At 49.4% G+C, this 15,417-nt stretch overlaps 1 non-coding gene across 1 annotated transcript; it reads left to right on the forward strand.

The window, feature by feature from the left end:
* Nucleotides 1-9,481: 9,481 nt before the first annotated feature.
* Trnaa-agc (transfer RNA alanine (anticodon AGC)) lies at nucleotides 9,482-9,554 on the forward strand. Its single transcript has one exon. It is a non-coding gene; the product is annotated as a tRNA-Ala (tRNA).
* The last annotated feature ends 5,863 nt before the right edge of the window (nucleotides 9,555-15,417 follow it).

Genomic DNA, 15,417 nt, shown 5'->3' on the forward strand with positions numbered 1-15,417 from the left:
CCGCCCTTTCAATTTAAGACGTTCAAAAAGACGGAATTTGCATTCGTAATACCAGAGCATCGAAACTACTTGGAACTCTTGTGTATATGAACGTGTCCGCGCCTTTGTATTCTGGTACCTTCGCCGCTACAAACCAACCAACCATCGTGTCCGTGCACATCAGAGTCGCAAAGAATGGAGAATAGCCAGGCTTGGTCGTGTGTGTAGCTGTAGCTCAGTTGACAGATCTTTCGCTTAGCGTGTGAACGGTCTCGGGTTCAAACCCCGGCTCCTTCATGTTTTGTGGTCAGTGCATGGTAAGTGTTGGTCACGGCGAACATAAACGCACGCAAGAAGTTGCAAAACCAGCGTCACAGACTGATATGATGTATACTGTCATAAGGAGAGCAAGATGTAAGTGTGGGGACCGGCTGTTATCGTGGTGTCATCGAGTGCAGATCTGTCTTAGGTATCACGGCTTAACGTCATTGAAGTCTAGAGGTGGACAACACGTTCGTCTTACTCAGAGCGGTGTCTGAACTCTATTTTCGACGTTATGCGTGCCACTTTCATTGTGGCCAACTACGATTCGATACAGAATGCACGAAACCTGAAAGACACCCTCACTGATACATAGAGAGTAGTGTTTGTCTGCGGAATAATGGGAGTGCAAGGGTCTGTGACGTTGATATGACTGTATGTAGCACTACTAGTTATCGGGGGGGTGGGCGTAGCTAAGATGGTAGAGCGCTCGCTTAGCGTGCGAGAGGTACTGGGATCGATACCCAGCGCCTCCAGAATTTTTAACACACCTACATGCGCACCTTGCCATGCAAGTGGAATAATTCCCAACCGGCAGAGGTGTGTAGGCAGATACAAGCGAACGATTAGCATCCACAATTGCGCCGATTTCACGTAAATCCCACTGCACGTTCCCATTCTTTGCGTGCAGTCGGCTGCTACTGGTGTTGCTGGTTGTGACTGCTGATAACAGATGCCGTAGCAATCAATTCATGGAGTGAGTTGTATGTTTTGCGATAGTCTGTCTCTGACAAGGAAGCACAGGTGATATAGGTGCGAACACAGGAAGCTTGCAGCCCCTCGCTGCCTGCAGACACAGAGCAGCCACACTAGAAGAGCGGCCTAAGCCGTAGGCGAAATGTGCTCATTCACTTTGGCGCGACGTCGAACTATAAATAAGGCTGTCACTAGCGTGAGCGTTGCGTGTGCGTCGTGTAAAGTCGGAAAAGTCATCTGCATGGGTGATTGCCAAGTTTGGGGAGCGTTTCGTAGTACGATCAGTGCTAAGGGGACGCGGAAACTTATTGTGTCCCAGTGTTTTGCAGTTGGACGACAAGAGTTTTACGCAGTAGCAAAGAGCGAGGCACTGAGTTGGCATGAACAATGGAGAGCACAATGGGGCTCGAGATGTGCTTGTTACCTCAGGTGCTGTGTGATTGTGGACAAGGAGTGAAATGGACCAATTTGTGACCGCCCTTTCAATTTAAGACGTTCAAAAAGACGGAATTTGCATTCGTAATACCAGAGCATCGAAACTACTTGGAACTCTTGTGTATATGAACGTGTCCGCGCCTTTGTATTCTGGTACCTTCGCCGCTACAAACCAACCAACCATCGTGTCCGTGCACATCAGAGTCGCAAAGAATGGAGAATAGCCAGGCTTGGTCGTGTGTGTAGCTGTAGCTCAGTTGACAGATCTTTCGCTTAGCGTGTGAACGGTCTCGGGTTCAAACCCCGGCTCCTTCATGTTTTGTGGTCAGTGCATGGTAAGTGTTGGTCACGGCGAACATAAACGCACGCAAGAAGTTGCAAAACCAGCGTCACAGACTGATATGATGTATACTGTCATAAGGAGAGCAAGATGTAAGTGAGGGGACCGGCTGTTATCGTGGTGTCATCGAGTGCAGATCTGTCTTAGGTATCACGGCTTAACGTCATTGAAGTCTAGAGGTTGACAAAACGTTCGTCTTACTCAGAGCGGTGTCTGAACTCTATTTTCGACGTTATGCGTGCCACTTTCATTGTGGCCAACTACGATTCGATACAGAATGCACGAAACCTGAAAGACACCCTCACTGATACATAGAGAGTAGTGTTTGTCTGCGGAATAATGGGAGTGCAAGGGTCTGTGACGTTGATATGACTGTATGTAGCACTACTAGTTATCGGGGGGGGTGGGCGTAGCTCAGATGGTAGAGCGCTCGCTTAGCGTGCGAGAGGTATTGGGATCGATACCCAGCGCCTCCAGAATTTTTAACACACCTACATGCGCACCTTGCCATGCAAGTGGAATAATTCCCAACCGGCAGAGGTGTGTAGGCAGATACAAGCGAACGATTAGCATCCACAATTGCGCCGATTTCACGTAAATCCCACTGCACGTTCCCATTCTTTGCGTGCAGTCGGCTGCTACTGGTGTTGCTGGTTGTGACTGCTGATAACAGATGCCGTAGCAATCAATTCATGGAGTGAGTTGTATGTTTTGCGATAGTCTGTCTCTGACAAGGAAGCACAGGTGATATAGGTGCGAACACAGGAAGCTTGCAGCCCCTCGCTGCCTGCAGACACAGAGCAGCCACACTAGAAGAGCGGCCTAAGCCGTAGGCGAAATGTGCTCATTTACTTTGGCGCGACGTCGAACTATAAATAAGGCTGTCACTAGCGTGAGCGTCGTCTAAAGTCGGAAAAGTCATCTGCATGGGTGATTGCCAAGTTTGGGGAGCGTTTCGTAGTACGATCAGTGCAAAGGGGACGCGGAAACTTGTTGTGTCCCAGTGTTTTGCAGTTGGACGACAAGAGTTTGACATAGTAGCAAAGAGCGAGGCACTGAGTTGGCATGAACAATGGAGAGCACAATGGGGCTCGAGATGTGCTTGTTACCTCAGGTGCTGTGTGATTGTGGACAAGGAGTGAAATGGACCAATTTGTGACCGCCCTTTCAATTTAAGACGTTCAAAACAGACGGAATTTGCATTCGTAATACCAGAGCATCGAAACTACTTGGAACTCTTGTGTATATGAACGTGTCCGCGCCTTTGTATTCTGGTACCTTCGCCGCTACAAACCAACCAACCATCGTGTCCGTGCACATCAGAGTCGCAAAGACTGGAGAATAGCCAGACTTGGTCGTGTGTGTAGCTGTAGCTCAGTTGGCAGATCGTTCGCTTAGCGTGTGAACGGTCTCGGGTTCAATCCCCGGCTCCTCCAAGTTTTGAGGTCAGTGCATGGTAAGTGTTGGTCGCGGCGAACATAAACGCACGCAAGAAGTTGCAAAACCAGCGTCACAGACTGATATGATGTATACTGTCATAAGGAGAGCAAGATGTAAGTGTGGGGACCGGCTGTTATCGTGGTGTCATCGAGTGCAGATCTGTCTTAGGTATCACGGCTTAACGTCATTGAAGTCTAGAGGTGGACAACACGTTCGTCTTACTCAGAGCGGTGTCTGAACTCTATTTTCGACGTTATGCGTGCCACTTTCATTGTGGCCAACTACGATTCGATACAGAATGCACGAAACCTGAAAGACACCCTCACTGATACATAGAGAGTAGTGTTTGTCTGCGGAATAATGGGAGTGCAAGGGTCTGTGACGTTGATATGACTGTATGTAGCACTACTAGTTATCGGGGGGGTGGGCGTAGCTAAGATGGTAGAGCGCTCGCTTAGCGTGCGAGAGGTACTGGGATCGATACCCAGCGCCTCCAGAATTTTTAACACACCTACATGCGCACCTTGCCATGCAAGTGGAATAATTCCCAACCGGCAGAGGTGTGTAGGCAGATACAAGCGAACGATTAGCATCCACAATTGCGCCGATTTCACGTAAATCCCACTGCACGTTCCCATTCTTTGCGTGCAGTCGGCTGCTACTGGTGTTGCTGGTTGTGACTGCTGATAACAGATGCCGTAGCAATCAATTCATGGAGTGAATTGTATGTTTTGCGATAGTCTGTCTCTGACAAGGAAGCACAGGTGATATAGGTGCGAACACAGGAAGCTTGCAGCCCCTCGCTGCCTGCAGACACAGAGCAGCCACACTAGAAGAGCGGCCTAAGCCGTAGGCGAAATGTGCTCATTCACTTTGGCGCGACGTCGAACTATAAATAAGGCTGTCACTAGCGTGAGCGTTGCGTGTGCGTCGTGTAAAGTCGGAAAAGTCATCTGCATGGGTGATTGCCAAGTTTGGGGAGCGTTTCGTAGTACGATCAGTGCTAAGGGGACGCGGAAACTTATTGTGTCCCAGTGTTTTGCAGTTGGACGACAAGAGTTTTACGCAGTAGCAAAGAGCGAGGCACTGAGTTGGCATGAACAATGGAGAGCACAATGGGGCTCGAGATGTGCTTGTTACCTCAGGTGCTGTGTGATTGTGGACAAGGAGTGAAATGGACCAATTTGTGACCGCCCTTTCAATTTAAGACGTTCAAAACAGACGGAATTTGCATTCGTAATACCAGAGCATCGAAACTACTTGGAACTCTTGTGTATATGAACGTGTCCGCGCCTTTGTATTCTGGTACCTTCGCCGCTACAAACCAACCAACCATCGTGTCCGTGCACATCAGAGTCGCAAAGAATGGAGAATAGCCAGGCTTGGTCGTGTGTGTAGCTGTAGCTCAGTTGGCAGATCGTTCGCTTAGCGTGTGAACGGTCTCGGGTTCAAACCCCGGCTCCTTCATGTTTTGTGGTCAGTGCATGGTAAGTGTTGGTCGCGGCGAACAGAAACGCACGCAAGAAGTTGCAAAACCAGCGTCACAGACTGATATGATGTATACTGTCATAAGGAGAGCAAGATGTAAGTGAGGGGACCGGCTGTTATCGTGGTGTCATCGAGTGCAGATCTGTCTTAGGTATCACGGCTTAACGTCATTGAAGTCTAGAGGTGGACAAAACGTTCGTCTTACTCAGAGCGGTGTCTGAACTCTATTTTCGACGTTATGCGTGCCACTTTCATTGTGGCCAACTACGATTCGATACAGAATGCACGAAACCTGAAAGACACCCTCACTGATACATAGAGAGTAGTGTTTGTCTGCGGAATAATGGGAGTGCAAGGGTCTGTGACGTTGATATGACTGTATGTAGCACTGCTAGTTATCGGGGGGGTGGGCGTAGCTCAGATGGTAGAGCGCTCGCTTAGCGTGCGAGAGGTACTGGGGTCGATACCCAGCGCCTCCAGAATTTTTAACACACCTACATGCGCACCTTGCCATGCAAGTGGAATAATTCCCAACCGGCAGAGGTGTGTAGGCAGATACAAGCGAACGATTAGCATCCACAATTGCGCCGATTTCACGTAAATCCCACTGCACGTTCCCATTCTTTGCGTGCAGTCGGCTGCTACGGGTGTTGCTGGTTGTGACTGCTGATAACAGATGCCGTAGCAATCAATTCATGGAGTGAGTTGTATGTTTTGCGATAGTCTGTCTCTGACAAGGAAGCACAGGTGATATAGGTGCGAACACAGGAAGCTTGCAGCCCCTCGCTGCCTGCAGACACAGAGCAGCCACACTAGAAGAGCGGCCTAAGCCGTAGGCGAAATGTGCTCATTCGCTTTGGCGCGACGTCGAACTATAAATAAGGCTGTCACTAGCGTGAGCGTCGTGTAAAGTCGGAAAAGTCATCTGCATGGGTGATTGCCAAGTTTGGGGAGCGTTTCGTAGTACGATCAGTGCAAAGGGGACGCGGAAACTTGTTGTGTCCCAGGGTTTTGCAGTTGGACGACAAGAGTTTGACATAGTAGCAAAGAGCGTGGCACTGAGTTGGCATGAACAATGGAGAGCACAATGGGGCTCGAGATGTGCTTGTTACCTCAGGTGCTGTGTGATTGTGGACAAGGAGTGAAATGGACCAATTTGTGACCGCCCTTTCAATTTAAGACGTTCAAAAAGACGGAATTTGCATTCGTAATACCAGAGCATCGAAACTACTTGGAACTCTTGTGTATATGAACGTGTCCGCGCCTTTGTATTCTGGTACCTTCGCCGCTACAAACCAACCAACCATCGTGTCCGTGCACATCAGAGTCGCAAAGAATGGAGAATAGCCAGGCTTGGTCGTGTGTGTAGCTGTAGCTCAGTTGACAGATCTTTCGCTTAGCGTGTGAACGGTCTCTGGTTCAAACCCCGGCTCCTTCATGTTTTGTGGTCAGTGCATGGTAAGTGTTGGTCGCGGCGAACATAAACGCACGCAAGAAGTTGCAAAACCAGCGTCACAGACTGATATGATGTATACTGTCATAAGGAGAGCAAGATGTAAGTGAGGGGACCGGCTGTTATCGTGGTGTCATCGAGTGCAGATCTGTCTTAGGTATCACGGCTTAACGTCATTGAAGTCTAGAGGTGGACAAAACGTTCGTCTTACTCAGAGCGGTGTCTGAACTCTATTTTCGACGTTATGCGTGCCACTTTCATTGTGGCCAACTACGATTCGATACGGAATGCACGAAACCTGAAAGACACCCTCACTGATACATAGAGAGTAGTGTTTGTCTGCGGAATAATGGGAGTGCAAGGGTCTGTGACGTTGATATGACTGTATGTAGCACTACTAGTTATCGGGGGGGTGGGCGTAGCTCAGATGGTAGAGCGCTCGCTTAGCGTGCGAGAGGTATTGGGATCGATACCCAGCGCCTCCAGAATTTTTAACACACCTACATGCGCACCTTGCCATGCAAGTGGAATAATTCCCAACCGGCAGAGGTGTGTAGGCAGATACAAGCGAACGATTAGCATCCACAATTGCGCCGATTTCACGTAAATCCCACTGCACGTTCCCATTCTTTGCGTGCAGTCGGCTGCTACTGGTGTTGCTGGTTGTGACTGCTGATAACAGATGCCGTAGCAATCAATTCATGGAGTGAGTTGTATGTTTTGCGATAGTCTGTCTCTGACAAGGAAGCACAGGTGATATAGGTGCGAACACAGGAAGCTTGCAGCCCCTCGCTGCCTGCAGACACAGAGCAGCCACACTAGAAGAGCGGCCTAAGCCGTAGGCGAAATGTGCTCATTCACTTTGGCGCGACGTCGAACTATAAATAAGGCTGTCACTAGCGTGAGCGTCGTGTAAAGTCGGAAAAGTCATCTGCATGGGTGATTGCCAAGTTTGGGGAGCGTTTCGTAGTACGATCAGTGCAAAGGGGACGCGGAAACTTGTTGTGTCCCAGTGTTTTGCAGTTGGACGACAAGAGTTTGACATAGTAGCAAAGAGCGAGGCACTGAGTTGGCATGAACAATGGAGAGCACAATGGGGCTCGAGATGTGCTTGTTACCTCAGGTGCTGTGTGATTGTGGACAAGGAGTGAAATGGACCAATTTGTGACCGCCCTTTCAATTTAAGACGTTCAAAACAGACGGAATTTGCATTCGTAATACCAGAGCATCGAAACTACTTGGAACTCTTGTGTATATGAACGTGTCCGCGCCTTTGTATTCTGGTACCTTCGCCGCTACAAACCAACCAACCATCGTGTCCGTGCACATCAGAGTCGCAAAGAATGGAGAATAGCCAGGCTTGGTCGTGTGTGTAGCTGTAGCTCAGTTGGCACATCGTTCGCTTAGCGTGTGAACGGTCTCGGGTTCAAACCCCGGCTCCTTCATGTTTTGTGGTCAGTGCATGGTAAGTGTTGGTCGCGGCGAACATAAACGCACGCAAGAAGTTGCAAAACCAGCGTCACAGACTGATATGATGTATACTGTCATAAGGAGAGCAAGATGTAAGTGAGGGGACCGGCTGTTATCGTGGTGTCATCGAGTGCAGATCTGTCTTAGGTATCACGGCATAACGTCATTGAAGTCTAGAGGTGGACAAAACGTTCGTCTTACTCAGAGCGGTGTCTGAACTCTATTTTCGACGTTATGCGTGCCACTTTCATTGTGGCCAACTACGATTCGATACAGAATGCACGAAACCTGAAAGACACCCTCACTGATACATAGAGAGTAGTGTTTGTCTGCGGAATAATGGGAGTGCAAGGGTCTGTGACGTTGATATGACTGTATGTAGCACTACTAGTTATCGGGGGGGTGGGCGTAGCTAAGATGGTAGAGCGCTCGCTTAGCGTGCGAGAGGTACTGGGATCGATACCCAGCGCCTCCAGAATTTTTAACACACCTACATGCGCACCTTGCGATGCAAGTGGAATAATTCCCAACCGGCAGAGGTGTGTAGGCAGATACAAGCGAACGATTAGCATCCACAATTGCGCCGATTTCACGTAAATCCCACTGCACGTTCCCATTCTTTGCGTGCAGTCGGCTGCTACTGGTGTTGCTGGTTGTGACTGCTGATAACAGATGCCGTAGCAATCAATTCATGGAGTGAGTTGTATGTTTTGCGATAGTCTGTCTCTGACAAGGAAGCACATGTGATATAGGTGCGAACACAGGAAGCTTGCAGCCCCTCGCTGCCTGCAGACACAGAGCAGCCACACTAGAAGAGCGGCCTAAGCCGTAGGCGAAATGTGCTCATTCGCTTTGGCGCGACGTCGAACTATAAATAAGGCTGTCACTAGCGTGAGCGTCGTGTAAAGTCGGAAAAATCATCTGCATGGGTGATTGCCAAGTTTGCGGAGCGTTTCGTAGTACGATCAGTGCAAAGGGGACGCGGAAACTTGTTGTGTCCCAGTGTTTTGCAGTTGGACGACAAGAGTTTGACATAGTAGCAAAGAGCGTGGCACTGAGTTGGCATGAACAATGGAGAGCACAATGGGGCTCGAGATGTGCTTGTTACCTCAGGTGCTGTGTGATTGTGGACAAGGAGTGAAATGGACCAATTTGTGACCGCCCTTTCAATTTAAGACGTTCAAAACAGACGGAATTTGCATTCGTAATACCAGAGCATCGAAACTACTTGGAACTCTTGTGTATATGAACGTGTCCGCGCCTTTGTATTCTGGTACCTTCGCCGCTACAAACCAACCAACCATCGTGTCCGTGCACATCAGAGTCGCAAAGAATGGAGAATAGCCAGGCTTGGTCGTGTGTGTAGCTGTAGCTCAGTTGGCAGATCGTTCGCTTAGCGTGTGAACGGTCTCGGGTTCAAGCCCCGGCTCCTCCATGTTTTGTGGTCAGTGCATGGTAAGTGTTGGTCGCGGCGAACATAAACGCACGCAAGAAGTTGCAAAACCAGCGTCACAGACTGATATGATGTATACTGTCATAAGGAGAGCAAGGTGTAAGTGTGGGGACCGGCTGTTATCGTGGTGTCATCGAGTGCAGATCTGTCTTAGGTATCACGGCTTAACGTCATTGAAGTCTAGAGGTGGACAACACGTTCGTCTTACTCAGAGCGGTGTCTGAACTCTATTTTCGACGTTATGCGTGCCACTTTCATTGTGGCCAACTACGATTCGATACAGAATGCACGAAACCTGAAAGATACCCTCACTGATACATAGAGAGTAGTGTTTGTCTGCGGAATAATGGGAGTGCAAGGGTCTGTGACGTTGATATGACTGTATGTAGCACTACTAGTTACCGGGGGGGGCGTAGCTCAGATGGTACAGCGCTCGCTTAGCGTGCGAGAGGTACTGGGATCGATACCCAGCGCCTCCAGAATTTTTAACACACCTACATGCGCACCTTGCCATGCAAGTGGAATAATTCCCAACCGGCAGAGGTGTGTAGGCAGATACAAGCGAACGATTAGCATCCACAATTGCGCCGATTTCACGTAAATCCCACTGCACGTTCCCATTCTTTGCGTGCAGTCGGCTGCTACTGGTGTTGCTGGTTGTGACTGCTGATAACAGATGCCGTAGCAATCAATTCATGGAGTGAGTTGTATGTTTTGCGATAGTCTGTCTCTGACAAGGAAGCACAGGTGATATAGGTGCGAACACAGGAAGCTTGCAGCCCCTCGCTGCCTGCAGACACAGAGCAGCCACACTAGAAGAGCGGCCTAAGCCGTAGGCGAAATGTGCTCATTCGCTTTGGCGCGACGTCGAACTATAAATAAGGCTGTCACTAGCGTGAGCGTCGTGTAAAGTCGGAAAAGTCATTTGCATGGGTGATTGCCAAGTTTGGGGAGCGTTTCGTAGTACGATCAGTGCTAAGGGGACGCGGAAACTTATTGTGTCCCAGTGTTTTGCAGTTGGACGACAAGAGTTTTACGCAGTAGCAAAGAGCGAGGCACTGAGTTGGCATGAACAATGGAGAGCACAATGGGGCTCGAGATGTGCTTGTTACCTCAGGTGCTGTGTGATTGTGGACAAGGAGTGAAATGGACCAATTTGTGACCGCCCTTTCAATTTAAGACGTTCAAAACAGACGGAATTTGCATTCGTAATACCAGAGCATCGAAACTACTTGGAACTCTTGTGTATATGAACGTGTCCGCGCCTTTGTATTCTGGTACCTTCGCCGCTACAAACCAACCAACCATCGTGTCCGTGCACATCAGAGTCGCAAAGACTGGAGAATAGCCAGGCTTGGTCGTGTGTGTAGCTGTAGCTCAGTTGGCAGATCGTTCGCTTAGCGTGTGAACGGTCTCGGGTTCAATCCCCGGCTCCTCCATGTTTTGAGGTCAGTGCATGGTAAGTGTTGGTCGCGGCGAACATAAACGCACGCAAGAAGTTGCAAAACCAGCGTCACAGACTGATATGATGTATACTGTCATAAGGAGAGCAAGATGTAAGTGTGGGGACCGGCTGTTATCGTGGTGTCATCGAGTGCAGATCTGTCTTAGGTATCACGGCTTAACGTCATTGAAGTCTAGAGGTGGACAACACGTTCGTCTTACTCAGAGCGGTGTCTGAACTCTATTTTCGACGTTATGCGTGCCACTTTCATTGTGGCCAACTACGATTCGATACAGAATGCACGAAACCTGAAAGACACCCTCACTGATACATAGAGAGTAGTGTTTGTCTGCGGAATAATGGGAGTGCAAGGGTCTGTGACGTTGATATGACTGTATGTAGCACTACTAGTTATCGGGGGGGGTGGGCGTAGCTCAGATGGTACAGCGCTCGCTTAGCGTGCGAGAGGTACTGGGATCGATACCCAGCGCCTCCAGAATTTTTAACACACCTACATGCGCACCTTGCCATGCAAGTGGAATAATTCCCAACCGGCAGAGGTGTGTAGGCAGATACAAGCGAACGATTAGCATCCACAATTGCGCCGATTTCACGTAAATCCCACTGCACGTTCCCATTCTTTGCGTGCAGTCGGCTGCTACTGGTGTTGCTGGTTGTGACTGCTGATAACAGATGCCGTAGCAATCAATTCATGGAGTGAGTTGTATGTTTTGCGATAGTCTGTCTCTGACAAGGAAGCACAGGTGATATAGGTGCGAACACAGGAAGCTTGCAGCCCCTCGCTGCCTGCAGACACAGAGCAGCCACACTAGAAGAGCGGCCTAAGCCGTAGGCGAAATGTGCTCATTCGCTTTGGCGCGACGTCGAACTATAAATAAGGCTGTCACTAGCGTGAGCGTTGCGTGAGCGTCGTGTAAAGTCGGAAAAGTCATCTGCATGGGTGATTGCCAAGTTTAGGGAGCGTTTCGTAGTACGATCAGTGCAAAGGGGACGCGGAAACTTATTGTGTCCCAGTGTTTTGCAGTTGGACGACAAGAGTTTTACGCAGTAGCAAAGAGCGAGGCACTGAGTTGGCATGAACAATGGAGAGCACAATGGGGCTCGAGATGTGCTTGTTACCTCAGGTGCTGTGTGATTGTGGACAAGGAGTGAAATGGACCAATTTGTGACCGCCCTTTCAATTTAAGACGTTCAAAACAGACGGAATTTGCATTCGTAATACCAGAGCATCGAAACTACTTGGAACTCTTGTGTATATGAACGTGTCCGCGCCTTTGTATTCTGGTACCTTCGCCGCTACAAACCAACCATCCATCGTGTCAGTGCACATCAGAGTCGCAAAGAATGGAGAATAGCCAGGCTTGGTCGTGTGTGTAGCTGTAGCTCAGTTGGCAGATCGTTCGCTTAGCGTGTGAACGGTCTCGGGTTCAAGCCCCGGCTCCTCCATGTTTTGTGGTCAGTGCATGGTAAGTGTTGGTCGCGGCGAACATAAACGCACGCAAGAAGTTGCAAAACCAGCGTCACAGACTGATATGATGTATACTGTCATAAGGAGAGCAAGGTGTAAGTGTGGGGACCGGCTGTTATCGTGGTGTCATCGAGTGCAGATCTGTCTTAGGTATCACGGCTTAACGTCATTGAAGTCTAGAGGTGGACAACACGTTCGTCCTACTCAGAGCGGTGTCTGAACTCTATTTTCGACGTTATGCGTGCCACTTTCATTGTGGCCAACTACGATTCGATACAGAATGCACGAAACCTGAAAGACACCCTCACTGATACATAGAGAGTAGTGTTTGTCTGCGGAATAATGGGAGTGCAAGGGTCTGTGACGTTGATATGACTGTATGTAGCACTACTAGTTACCGGGAGGGGGGGGGGGCGTAGCTCAGATAGTACAGCGCTCGCTTAGCGTGCGAGAGGTACTGGGATCGATACCCAGCGCCTCCAGAATTTTTAACACACCTACATGCGCACCTTGCCATGCAAGTGGAATAATTCCCAACCGGCAGAGGTGTGTAGGCAGATACAAGCGAACGATTAGCATCCACAATTGCGCCGATTTCACGTAAATCCCACTGCACGTTCCCATTCTTTGCGTGCAGTCGGCTGCTACTGGTGTTGCTGGTTGTGACTGCTGATAACAGATGCCGTAGCAATCAATTCATGGAGTGAGTTGTATGTTTTGCGATAGTCTGTCTCTGACAAGGAAGCACAGGTGATATAGGTGCGAACACAGGAAGCTTGCAGCCCCTCGCTGCCTGAAGACACAGAGCAGCCACACTAGAAGAGCGGCCTAAGCCGTAGGCGAAATGTGCTCATTCGCTTTGGCACGACGTCGAACTATAAATAAGTCTGTCACTAGCGTGAGCGATGCTTGAGCGTCGTGTAAAGTCGGAAAAGTCATCTGCATGGGTGATTGCCAATTTTGGGGAGCGTTTCGTAGTACGATCAGTGCAAAGGGGACGCGGAAACTTATTGTGTCCCAGTGTTTTGCAGTTGGATGACAAGAGTTTTACGCAGTAGCAAAGAGCGAGGCACTGAGTTGGCATGAACAATGGAGAGCACAATGGGGCTCGAGATGTGCTTGTTACCTCAGGTGCTGTGTGATTGTGGACAAGGAGTGAAATGGACCAATTTGTGACCGCCCTTTCAATTTAAGACGTTCAAAACAGACGGAATTTGCATTCGTAATACCAGAGCATCGAAACTACTTGGAACTCTTGTGTATATGAACGTGTCCGCGCCTTTGTATTCTGGTACCTTCGCCGCTACAAACCAACCAACCATCGTGTCCGTGCACATCAGAGTCGCAAAGAATGGAGAATAGCCAGGCTTGGTCGTGTGTGTAGCTGTAGCTCAGTTGGCAGATCGTTCGCTTAGCGTGTGAACGGTCTCGGGTTCAAGCCCCGGCTCCTCCATGTTTTGTGGTCAGTGCATGGTAAGTGTTGGTCGCGGCGAACATAAACGCACGCAAGAAGTTGCAAAACCAGCGTCACAGACTGATATGATGTATACTGTCATAAGGAGAGCAAGGTGTAAGTGTGGGGACCGGCTGTTATCGTGGTGTCATCGAGTGCAGATCTGTCTTAGGTATCACGGCTTAACGTCATTGAAGTCTAGAGGTGGACAACACGTTCGTCTTACTCAGAGCGGTGTCTGAACTCTATTTTCGACGTTATGCGTGCCACTTTCATTGTGGCCAACTACGATTCGATACAGAATGCACGAAACCTGAAAGACACCCTCACTGATACATAGAGAGTAGTGTTTGTCTGCGGAATAATGGGAGTGCAAGGGTCTGTGACGTTGATATGACTGTATGTAGCACTACTAGTTATCAGGGGGGTGTGGGCGTAGCTCAGATGGTACAGCGCTCGCTTAGCGTGCGAGAGGTACTGGGATCGATACCCAGCGCCTCCAGAATTTTTAACACACCTACATGCGCACCTTGCCATGCAAGTGGAATAATTCCCAACCGGCAGCGATGTGTAGGCAGATACAAGCGAACGATTAGTATCCACAATTGCGCCGATTTCACGTAAATCCCACTGCACGTTCCCATTCTTTGCGTGCAGTCGGCTGCTACTGGTGTTGCTGGTTGTGACTGCTGATAACAGATGCCGTAGCAATCAATTCATGGAGTGAGTAGTATGTTTTGCGATAGTCTGTCTCTGACAAGGAAGCACAGGTGATATAGGTGCGAACACAGGAAGCTTGCAGCCCCTCGCTGCCTGCAGACACAGAGCAGCCACACTAGAAGAGCGGCCTAAGCTGTAGGCGAAATGTGCTCATTCGCTTTGGCGCGACGTCGAACTATAAATAAGGCTGTCACTAGCGTGAGCGTTGCGTGAGCGTCGTGTAAAGTCGGAAAAGTCATCTGCATGGGTGATTGCCAAGTTTGGGGAGCGTTTCGTAGTACGATCAGTGCTAAGGGGACGCGGAAACTTATTGTGTCCCAGTGTTTTGCAGTTGGACGACAAGAGTTTTACGCAATAGCAAAGAGCGAGGCACTTAGTTGGCATGAACAATGGAGAGCACAATGGGGCTCGAGATGTGCTTGTTACCTCAGGTGCTGTGTGATTGTGGACAAGGAGTGAAATGGACCAATTTGTGACCGCCCTTTCAATTTAAGACGTTCAAAACAGACGGAATTTGCATTCGTAATACCAGAGCATCGAAACTACTTGGAACTCTTGTGTATATGAACGTGTCCGCGCCTTTGTATTCTGGTACCTTCGCCGCTACAAACCAACCATCCATCGTGTCAGTGCACATCAGAGTCGCAAAGAATGGAGAATAGCCAGGCTTGGTCGTGTGTGTAGCTGTAGCTCAGTTGGCAGATCGTTCGCTTAGCGTGTGAACGGTCTCGGGTTCAAGCCCCGGCTCCTCCATGTTTTGTGGTCAGTGCATGGTAAGTGTTGGTCGCGGCGAACATAAACGCACGCAAGAAGGTGCAAAACCAGCGTCACAGACTGATATGATGTATACTGTCATAAGGAGAGCAAGGTGTAAGTGTGGGGACCGGCTGTTATCGTGGTGTCATCGAGTGCAGATCTGTCTTAGGTATCACGGCTTAACGTCATTGAAGTCTAGAGGTGGACAACACGTTCGTCCTACTCAGAGCGGTGTCTGAACTCTATTTTCGACGTTATGCGTGCCACTTTCATTGTGGCCAACTACGATTCGATACAGAATGCACGAAACCTGAAAGACACCCTCACTGATACATAGAGAGTAGTGTTTGTCTGCGGAATAATGGGAGTGCAAGGGTCTGTGACGTTGATATGACTGTATGTAGCACTACTAGTTATCGGGGGGGTGTGGGCGTAGCTCAGATGGTACAGCGCTCGCTTAGCGTGCGAGAGGTACTGGGA

The sequence above is a fragment of the Schistocerca gregaria genome, chromosome 3, assembly GCF_023897955.1.
Source record: "Schistocerca gregaria isolate iqSchGreg1 chromosome 3, iqSchGreg1.2, whole genome shotgun sequence".
Classification (NCBI taxonomy): Eukaryota; Metazoa; Arthropoda; class Insecta; order Orthoptera; family Acrididae; genus Schistocerca; species Schistocerca gregaria.